Below are 10,230 nucleotides of genomic sequence, written 5' to 3' on the forward strand. Positions count from 1 at the left end.
ACTGAAGATCTGCTGTGTCTGAACTCAGGAATGAAGACTGACAACAGACTCTGTAACTCTGCACTTGGAGGGTTCGTGTCTCTACAAAGTGTGAAGAGCCCTCTTTTTAACCACTTCAAGGTATTGACTGCAGGAAGAACTGAAAAATTTCTTGTTGCAAGCCTTGCTTCCTTATAAATACCTGTTACTGCACATACATACATCCCATCTATATGTAGCAGAGAAACTGCCATGAGCTTTCAGGAAGGATGAGACTTTTATCTGTACCAAGGTTCCATTTGCTATGAATTTGCTCAAGATTATTCTTCTTTTAGTAGATTTAAGTGATCTTAGTTATCAACCAGTGTTTTCAGGCTTTAGCTTTTATCCTGTGTTGTAAAAGGACAGCTGACTTAATGGTTTTTTGATACTGTGTCTTACACAGGTCTTTAAATAGACCCCATCTGAAAAAGCTTTGGCATCTTAGGAAAATGTTTCCCTTGGTAGATGTTTTGCCTTTTGCTCACTGTATTGGTTGCCAGGTCTTGGATGTGAAAAGCTTCCCCAACATTGTCATTTTAGGGAAGGGTTGGGACTTTTTCTGTTTCACTTCTGCTAAATCATCATCATTTCTGTAAATAAATTTACTACTCTCAGAGAATTCAGACACCAATGATGTCTTCTCTCTATTCTGCTCAGTACCAGAACTCACAGTTGCACTTATCTGGCATGTTAGAATTATGGAATGGTTTGGAAGAGATCTTAAATATCATCTAGTTCCAGCTTCCCTGCCATGGACAGGGACACCTTTCACTGGCTCAGAGCGCTATCCAACCTGGCTTTGAACACCTGCAGGGATGGGGCATCTATGCTTTCTTTGGGCAATTTATCCCAGTGCCTCATCACCCTCACCATTAATCAAAACTTGTTCTTTAAGTTTGAAACCATTCCCTCTTGGTCCGTCATTACAGTTCCTGATGAAGAGTAGCCCCCCTGTAGGCTCTTCCGGTACTGGAAGGTCTCCACACAACTTTTCTCTCCTCCAGGCTGAACAGCCACAGCTTTTTCAGCTTGACTTTGCAGGGAAGATTTTCTAGTCCCCATATAAACTTTGTGGATCTCCTCTGGACTTGCTCCAACAGTTCCATAGCTTCCATCAAAGATTACATCAGTAGGTGTCAGGTGAAAAACAGCTGGTTCAGGAAGACCTTAAAGAAAACAGACACTCTACACTTATAAAATATATGTGTGGGGGGTTTCACACACACATATTAAAGAATGTTTCCTAGCAGCTGTGTTCACAAGAACTGCTTAAAACATTAGATAATAATCAAGAAAGCAACTTTTGTTTCTATTTGGACCAACATTCAGTATTCAAGGGTGGGAGTGAGATTTTCTCTATGTGCCTAATCAGTACTGAGGTTTGAACATGCTTCTTCAATAATTTCAGAAAGTTATGGAGGGCTTTTGGCAACTAATTTTCATTGGCTCTACTAATTAGAGTTTTAGTTGGTTTCATGTGCTAGAGAAAAATATCAGCTTGCCTACCACATCCACTGAAGAAGGCTGTACCACTCTCTTCATGTCATTTTGAAAGTGGTGAAAAATGTGGATGTCTCACAGAGACATCCTTGTTGATACAACAAAGGGTCCAAATAGCAAAATTGTCTCAAAAGCATTGGTCAGGTTTTAGGGCTTTTCCAGTGGGTCCAAACAGAGTTGGGAAATTGATACAATTTTTTTTTTCTGTTCAATGTTTGAATCTTCTGATAGAGTATAGTGAGGCTGCAGTTGCCAGTCTCACTTCTGACTGGTGTCCTCAGGTCCACTCTTTCCTTCTGAACTGAATGGGACAGGGAGACGTACAAAATTCTGCAAGGTGACCCCAGTTGCTGAAGTTCCTGCTTCTGTTTCCAAGAAGCATATAAAACAGTTATGACACTAATTTAGATCGCAATAATATAAAGTGACATAAAAGCAGATAGTATGTTTACATGTTGCCCTTTGGCATTAATGAAGCCCAGAATGGGTGCAGCAGTCCAAGTCAATTATGTTATGAAGGCAAAGTCAATGGCAAGAGCTGTCTCAAAGACAATACCTTCCCAGAAAAGCCTCTCTGATTGGTGTAACATGGACAGAGGAATACCTGAGAACAATGGCAGTGTACCAGAGAGCATGAGAAACCAAGGACTTGGCCTTTCATCCAGTTTCTTGCAGCAGAAGCATTTATGTCAACTGGTGGCATTGCAAAGATAATACTGTAACTGAGGATACAACAGAGCTTTTTCCCCATTGTTTGGTTTGGGGGAACAAAAAATCCTTATGTGAACTTTCCATCTATTAAAGTAAGTTCTTTTTATAGGGACATATTGCCTGCAATTGTGGAATTTTATCTACTCAAAAGCATCAACAGCTTTCTTTTACTAAGAATAGCAAATAGTCTTTGATAAGAGATCAGGGAAATACAAGTAATTCTTCTTGGTGTACCTTGTTCTTTCTCTTGCTTTTTTTTTTGAGCGTGTGTGTCTATTTTGTTTTGTTTTGATTTGTAGGTTTTTAATGTTTTGTTTGTTGGGTTTTTTTTGTTTTTGGTTTTTTTGTTTTTGGTTTTTTTTTTTTTTTGTGGGGTAGTAATTTGGTGGCAAAATGTTTTGGTTTGTGTAGAATTTTTTATCTTATTTTTTTCATGTGGAAAAACTAATGGCCAGGAGCAGAAGTGGATGAAGAAAATACTTATGGCTCTGAAATTTTTAAATTAAATAGCAGATATTTTAAAATTATCTTAAGCCTATACTTTTCTTTTTTTCAGAATCCTAAATGACATTTAATCAAATAGATTATTTTGAGTATTTTATGATTTTTTACAATACAAATCTTGATCAATTTAGTAGAAGAATTTATTTTGGTGGCAGATACGTTAATGAGTGTTCTAACTTATTTACTTACCTCTGTAGAGATTTTATGTGTTTTGATATAGGTGCTGACAAAGGATTTACTAAATTTAAATAAAACTTTGTTTTCCTCAAACACTGTATTCCATTTCCTTGCCAAAACACAATAAAACAAAATATATGACCTATTATGCAATAGGTAAAAGGAAATATATTTTAATCAGATATGAATAACAGATTAGAAGAATCTTTAATTCACTTTTATCTTGCTTTGATCTGAAACTAAACTCTGAGCAGCCAGAAACATTAAAGACTTAGAGGAAACAAGGATGACTCATTTTCTTGGTTCACATTGAATTGATTTTCTAAAGAAAGGAATATGACTTTGAATTATATGTACCATTTAAAATGTTTTGAGCTGATTTATCAAAAAGTACATTTGTGGCAGATGCTCAAAAGCATCTGCCATTGTACCAGCATTAGACATGTAACAAAACTTTCTCCAGTATTCATTGCTATATTATAGCTTTTCCTTCTACAGAGAAGTTGTCTTAAGTCTTCCTTCAAAGACTTGGACACATAGCATAGTGAAGGACACAGAATTTTGATTGAACTCATACAAACAAAAAATATTGGCCTCTTGATGTATCATTAAAGAACACGACAGTTTATTTGACATGGATACTTGAAAAAAAATATATATTAAGGTCATTGTTGTCTAAGGAAAGCTTGACACAGTAATCTGTAGATATTAAAAAAAATAAGAAAACATTTTATTTTAATATCATTCTGATCCATGATATTCCTGTGTGTAGCAAAAATAACTTTAAAAAATGTCTTTGAAAACTAAGATAATCAAGGGCTTTGCTGTTCCCCATCTCTAATTTACACACTGGCAGGAGGATTGTGCTGGTGCAGCAGAAGATTTGGTCTCATTATGCTTTATTGCCGTGAGGACATTTCTAGCTTGCCACTGGCAAAAGTCAGGCTGGAAAAACTAGAAGTACTAGTTTTCTAGGCTCTGCCCATGCCTAGATCACAGAATAATGTTTTCCACAGCAGATTGTGTAGATACCTATACTGTATGTACTTCTACTCCTTAGGAAGCTAATTATCACTGTCTTGTCTTGCTAACTTGGCATTTCAGATTTTAACTTGCTCCATGAGGTGCCTGGAAGCAGCATTGTCTTAGGCCAACTGCAGCTATGGGCAGTAAGTGTGTTGTGCTGTGTTCATGTTTCAGATCCAAACTTTATAACTTGTCTTTAAAATAAAAAAAAAAGGTGAACTTAAAATGTAGAAGTAGTGGTGTTTGGGGAATAGGATGAATTCACTACCTGCCATCCTGTGCAAATGTAGCAGTGCTGCTTCTCATGTATAATCAAGTAGTTCAGGCTTGTTGCCAGCTCTAGCAGTCTGCAGGGTGGGAAATGTTAATGGTGGCAGCTAGTAGAGGTTGGCTTTTCATTTAAGTGTAGAAACTTCTTTAACTTGTTTGCTTGAAGTTGAGAGTGGCTAGCTTTATGGCTCTGCACCATGATGCAGACAAGTTCCTAAGTACAATGCGCAGACAATATTTTCCCTTTTGGTAATCGGAATGTTTAATTGATGATCACTACTCGGGTCTATGCCATCAATATTAAAAAGTGTTCAAAAGCAATTGTAGGGATGCGCATATTTGTACTTGCCTCAAACCTGAGTGTTGCTTTGTCTGCAAAGGATAAACCATAATAATCTGAGCAATGGGAAGAACCTCACAACAATTTGTATTACTTAGCAGCTTGCCAAGTGAAGGCTTATATTTCAAATTATTGCAAAAATAAATTCAGTCTTGGTCCTTTCCTATCAAGTTGCTTTGGTTGCTCGCAATAGGAAAGGAAATAATGATGAAAACATTCTTGTTAGAACTGTGTAAAATTGTGCAGGGTTTTCTGGAGCACTAGAGGGAGCAAGAAGGTAAAAGTTCTTGAAAATGCAACTGCTTACTTGGAGGTTGAATCTTAGAAATGAAGTCTACCCTACCATGCAGGTAAATAAAACTAATACACCAGTAAAAATCCTCCAAAAAACCACAAACCATAATCAAAACTGAAGTGATACCTTAAATTGGTTTTTGCAGTTTTGTGTGTTTTGTCCTATTATTGTTTTTCACTCTCACATACACACGCTAACAACATTCTTCTCCTCCTCCCCACCCCCCTTCCCTTTTTGTTTATTATTTTGAGGGGATGATTTTGTTTTCATATCTCTGAATGCTGAGTGTGTGTTGATCTAGGCTACTGCTAAGGGCTGGCTCTGACAGAACCAAAAGTCCTTGTTTCTCCTCATCAGAGACCCCTGTAGGCAAATGTTAACCTGCCAAGAGCATGTGCATTCCAAGGAGGATTTGCAAATGAACTAGTTGTTTTCCATGATAAATATTTCCTGACCTAAATCTTTCTTTCCTAAGGAAAAAAAAAAACCAAAACAGAAAAGAAAATGAAAAAAAGAAATTATATGCAATAAATACTATTGCAGATGAGAATATATTCTCCCTAGTGTCCCCTCTGCCCACTCATGTTAACTATTTCTAGAATAAAAAAATAAATTCTGGTGAGCACTGAATTTCATTTTGGTTATTCACAGAACTGAGCCCGAGCCAATAAATTGATGTTTTACCCAAGTGGCTTAGCTCACATGCATGTTTGTCTCAATTATAATCTCCCAGTAGCTTTGGAAAATCAAAGATATTTGGGGGAATATTCTCATCTTAGTGTGTTGGATATTACTGGCTGACTCTTCCTGGGATTTGTGAACAACAATGCCAGTACAATGAATTTGAAATACAATTCTACAGTGTTGAAAAAGCCTGTTTTTCATGAGGCACCACAAGCATCATGATGGTAAATAATTTAAATGCTCTTTTTCCTTTTCCTTTTCTCATTTGTGTTTCTTGGAAACTTTAAGCACTACTTTGGATAAATGAAGAGCAGGATGAGTTTGGAGGAGCTTGGCCTAGGACATCTGCCAAATCATGCACAGTGTGAGGACAGTGTGAGGTGACACCTGTCCCCAAGGCTTAGGGGGAGCTGTGGATGGGCAGGTGGCCACAGCCCGTGCTAGACGAATGCTCTCAGAGGCAGAGCGTGTGTAGCAGGAGGTTCCCAATAGAGAGAGCTGGACTTCTGTCTCTCCCAGCTTGCCAAAAGATTCTTTGTTTGCACTTTATAACACTCAGCAAGATGTCAGCAAAAGGCAGGACAAATTCCAATATGCAGTTGCCTCTTCTGAAGGTGAAGTGGGAAGAAACTCAGTGCCTGCTTTCTTTCACCTGGTTTATGTACACTGGTGTAGCCACTTCAAGACTTCCCTGTTGACTCTTTTGGTCTTCACCTTGCAATATTTCTTCTAAATATACCAACAAGGTGTCAGGCAGCAGTGGCACCTCCCAACCACAGGTACAATGGTGGCATGAGAAATCAGTGTGCAGTGAGATGTAGAGATTTCTTTAATAGTTCCCTCTTGCATGTAGATATCTCATTTTACTTCAATATTTGTGCACCTTTTGTAGTTTTGTTATAATATCTTCTGCCTTGCAATTATATTCTCCCTTGACAATTAAAGAAGTGCCAACCCTTTGTATAAAATTCAGTTTATTTCTTTATTATATTTTCTGATATCTTTCTTACACCCCAGTTTTCTTTGCTTTTTTTGTTACAACAAATAAAAATAGATCCTTTCATACCAGTTCTCGGATTTTACTGTAGCTCACCCCATGAAGTGAGCAGTGATACACTGAATAGGGTTCAGGCATGTGCTCAGTGACTCCTGCTGCAGGGTGAGAGCTGCTATAGTGACCATCCTGTAAACAGAGCTCTTCCCTTGAACTGGAAATTCAGTCTACAGGACTTTTCCTGATGCCCAAACTTTTGGTGGGTGTCCTTAATAAATTTCCTCTAGTAGCACTTCAATATTTATTTATTTTTTAGTATCCTTATTTAAGAAAACAAAACTTTATTCCAAAATCAAATCTGTGGTATCTGTGGCAGGTTAGGTGTCAAGAAGGCTTTTGAAGCTTAATTTGAGGCTTAAACTGTTCTGGAATTAGGGTTGTTTTTCTTGAGAAGATAAGGCAAGAATAATTAAAGTTGCTACTTATCCAAAGTGCATTACAGTTAACACATTAAAAAAAAAAAAAGTTTTGTACAGAAGCATATTCCTCTGTAGTGTATCTAGCAATACAACACTGCATCTAAAGATTAACTTACTGTTGTGGTTTAGGAACTGTATTCTCCTATTCAGTGGTCCCACTGAAGCCACTTTAAACCACGCACTGCTTGCTCATTCTGCCCCATCCCTCTCACCTCATGCCTCCACTCCACTCCCTTGTGGCAGGCTGGAGAGGAGAACAGGGGGTGCAAAAGGTAAGAGCAATTTACTGGAAACAGCAGTGAGATAAGAAAATTAACAGTAACAGCAATGAACAGAAAATGAACAGTAACTCACGACTGAGTGTATAAGAAAAGAAATATTACTTCTCACTCTGTAGAAACCACCGGCAGTACCTGACCACTCACTCTGCCATGCTGTCCTGAATCAAAGTGACCCTTTCCCCCCTTCCCACAAAATGAGTGAGGGAGGATGGAACAACCCCTGTGTCCTTGCCATGCCCCCATCCTGGTTACTGCAAAAAATTAATCCTCTTGTGGCCCAAACCAGGACACTTAGTCACTTCATATCCCAGTTTAGGAAAATGTCTCTTCTGAAGACAGCACTGAAAGTAATTATTGAATAATAATCTTAAATCTCACTGAGATCAATGAGAATTTCATGCATGTCTGGAGTTTAACATGTAGTTAAAATGTTTCAGCAAATGAGGAAGGCTTTAGTCCATCTTTGCATGGTTATTTAGCTGGATGCAAATTCTAGAGACATTAAGTCCCATCCTTTGTCTCCTTCTGAAGCCAAATTCTCCTCAGAGTGAGACCAAAGCCGCCCCAGGTCCATAGGCTGTGAGCTGGTTTTTAGATTGTTCTGATCATATTATTTAGTTTCTTTAGGTCAGATCTCAGCTTTCACCCCAAACCCATAGTAATTTTTTTGAGTCAGAGAAAGCCATAGGCTAAGGAAGCTGTCTGACTGTCCCTTTATTAGGAGTAAAGGATCAGCCAAGCTGGTGAGCTCTCTCAATCTTGAATTACCTTCTGTGTTCAAATGACCAGCTTAACATAGGCTCTGAACGTGTTTAACTTTTCTGCTGCTTTTTGGGGGGTTTTTTTGCTGCTTTCCATTATTTCTGGAATGAAAGGCAGCAATCTTGATGCAGCTAAAATGAAAAGAATTTTCATTTGCAATATTTTTGGTTTCTTTTCCATTTTGTGAAGGTTTCTGGAATTCCAACTATTCTAGGAGACAGCTTCTACAAATACTTGTATACTGCATATGTTTTTGCTATAAAATATATCTTAGCTTCCCAGCAGTTTTCCAAATGAAATGGTTGAATTCATTGGATGAGAAACCTTAGATGAAATAGGTCTCAATATTTGTGTATTATCCAGGGTAATAATGAATGGCACCCTATTTGAATATACTTACAGACTCTCATACTTTTTTCAAAGCCAGAGAATATATTTTCTTTATGTGTTTTCATTATAATTTTAATTGCATATTTTTTCATAAGTGCAGGGCTTTTAAAATTATATATTTTTATATATGAAAAAAAGAACTACATTTTACTTTCATATGTTCCGATTATAAAAGAAAAACAGAAAAGTTTTCAGTTATCCTGAAACCAACTCATAGCTGCTAACTCTGGAGTAATTCTGCATTTACATAAAGTTGGAGACTGGAAAAGCCTGAAAATAAAAGTTATGAGAAGAATAATTTTTTTTATTTATTGGAAGTCGTGGAAATTGCTCACGTGCCCTCAATTTATTGCTTCCCTGCTTGGGCTAAGAAGCCACAGAAGCAATAAGTGAAATGGATCTACTGGGTAAATAATATCTTGATTTTTGTAATCCTTTTATGTACTTACAGATCAATGATTAAGTGAATGTGGTTTCTTCAAATTGGGCAGTGTTTTAGCTCATCATATTCGTACTCCAGATATGCTGCTGTTTTGATAATTATGCATCTATTGTCAGAGACAATCTCCACTTGTATAAAAGCTGCAGGTGTTTAGCACTTTTTAAAATCAGGCAATTCATCTGTGGTCAAAAAAAGTACATTCTCAGCCTTTTTACCTCTACGCGATATTGAATAAAGTTTTGCAACAAACTTCAAAGATCCAGCCCAGTGCCCTTTCTTTTCCCTTATTGAAAGAGAAAGGAATAGCTCTTGATTTATTTTGTATGCGTATAGGTAGCTGTAGATAGGATTAGCTTAGTTCTGCTTGAATATTTGCTGTCAGAAGTAGTGCCTTCTTGTGGCAGTTGCTTTTGACAAGCTGGAAAACAGATACCTTTTTACTTAAGGAAGATCCTCAAGGCAAGTATTCTAGGTGCTCTCTTGTTTGAGGCACAATAGCTGGGCATGTCTTCAAAAATTTTTACTTTACTTGCTGTCCCTGTTTTTGATATATGAAGGCAGTGAATGGAAGTGAGTGAGACGCTGAGTTGTGCAGCACGCAGCACCCTGGAGAGAGAGCTTTGCTTCTCATTTGAAATGCAGAGATCTCTCTGGTCAGCTGAGCTCATGGAAATTAAATGCATGGCTCATCTGTACCAGTCACAGGATAATGTGGGCTGTAGTGTTTAAGCTGTTCACAAGGTGTCAAAAGAACATTTTGTCTGTGCAATACCCACATTATAAAGCATGGAACTACCTTGGCTTTCAGCTGCTGTGTCAGCCATTACTGCAGATTTGTACTATTTATCATAAGAAAAAGTCGAGCTTTGGGGTTATTTGGATCACACTTCAGGTGTTTTATATATTTTTTTTAGCCTCTAAGCTCTGCCAGCATGCACAAGTGGAATGAGATAGTCAAGGCCCAAGTGCAAATGGACATACCCCGGTGAAAAGCTTCTGCAAAGTGGGAGTGAAGTGTTTCAGCTGCACAAAGAATAGCTTTACCTCCCCAGCTGGACCTCTGAGTGAGTCGGGTCTGGGTGCTGTGTTTTTCCAGTAGTTATGAAGATTAGTAGGTGTAGGCAGGGATTTTGATATATTATACTTACTTTTGCTGTTGTATAATAGCCTATTATTTATCTAGTGGCAACACAATTCCATGAAATTGCTGGTAATGTATATTATATTTTGTATTTTCTCTCTCTTATGATGGTACACCTAAAAGGAAAGCATTGATAAATATTTTGTAAACAATATGTACCAATTACCTTGACAAAAAAGTCAACTAGCAATTTTTCTTGAACTCTGATTTTGA

The sequence above is a fragment of the Passer domesticus genome, chromosome 1 (assembly GCF_036417665.1).
Source record: "Passer domesticus isolate bPasDom1 chromosome 1, bPasDom1.hap1, whole genome shotgun sequence".
In the NCBI taxonomy this organism is placed as follows: domain Eukaryota; kingdom Metazoa; phylum Chordata; class Aves; order Passeriformes; family Passeridae; genus Passer; species Passer domesticus.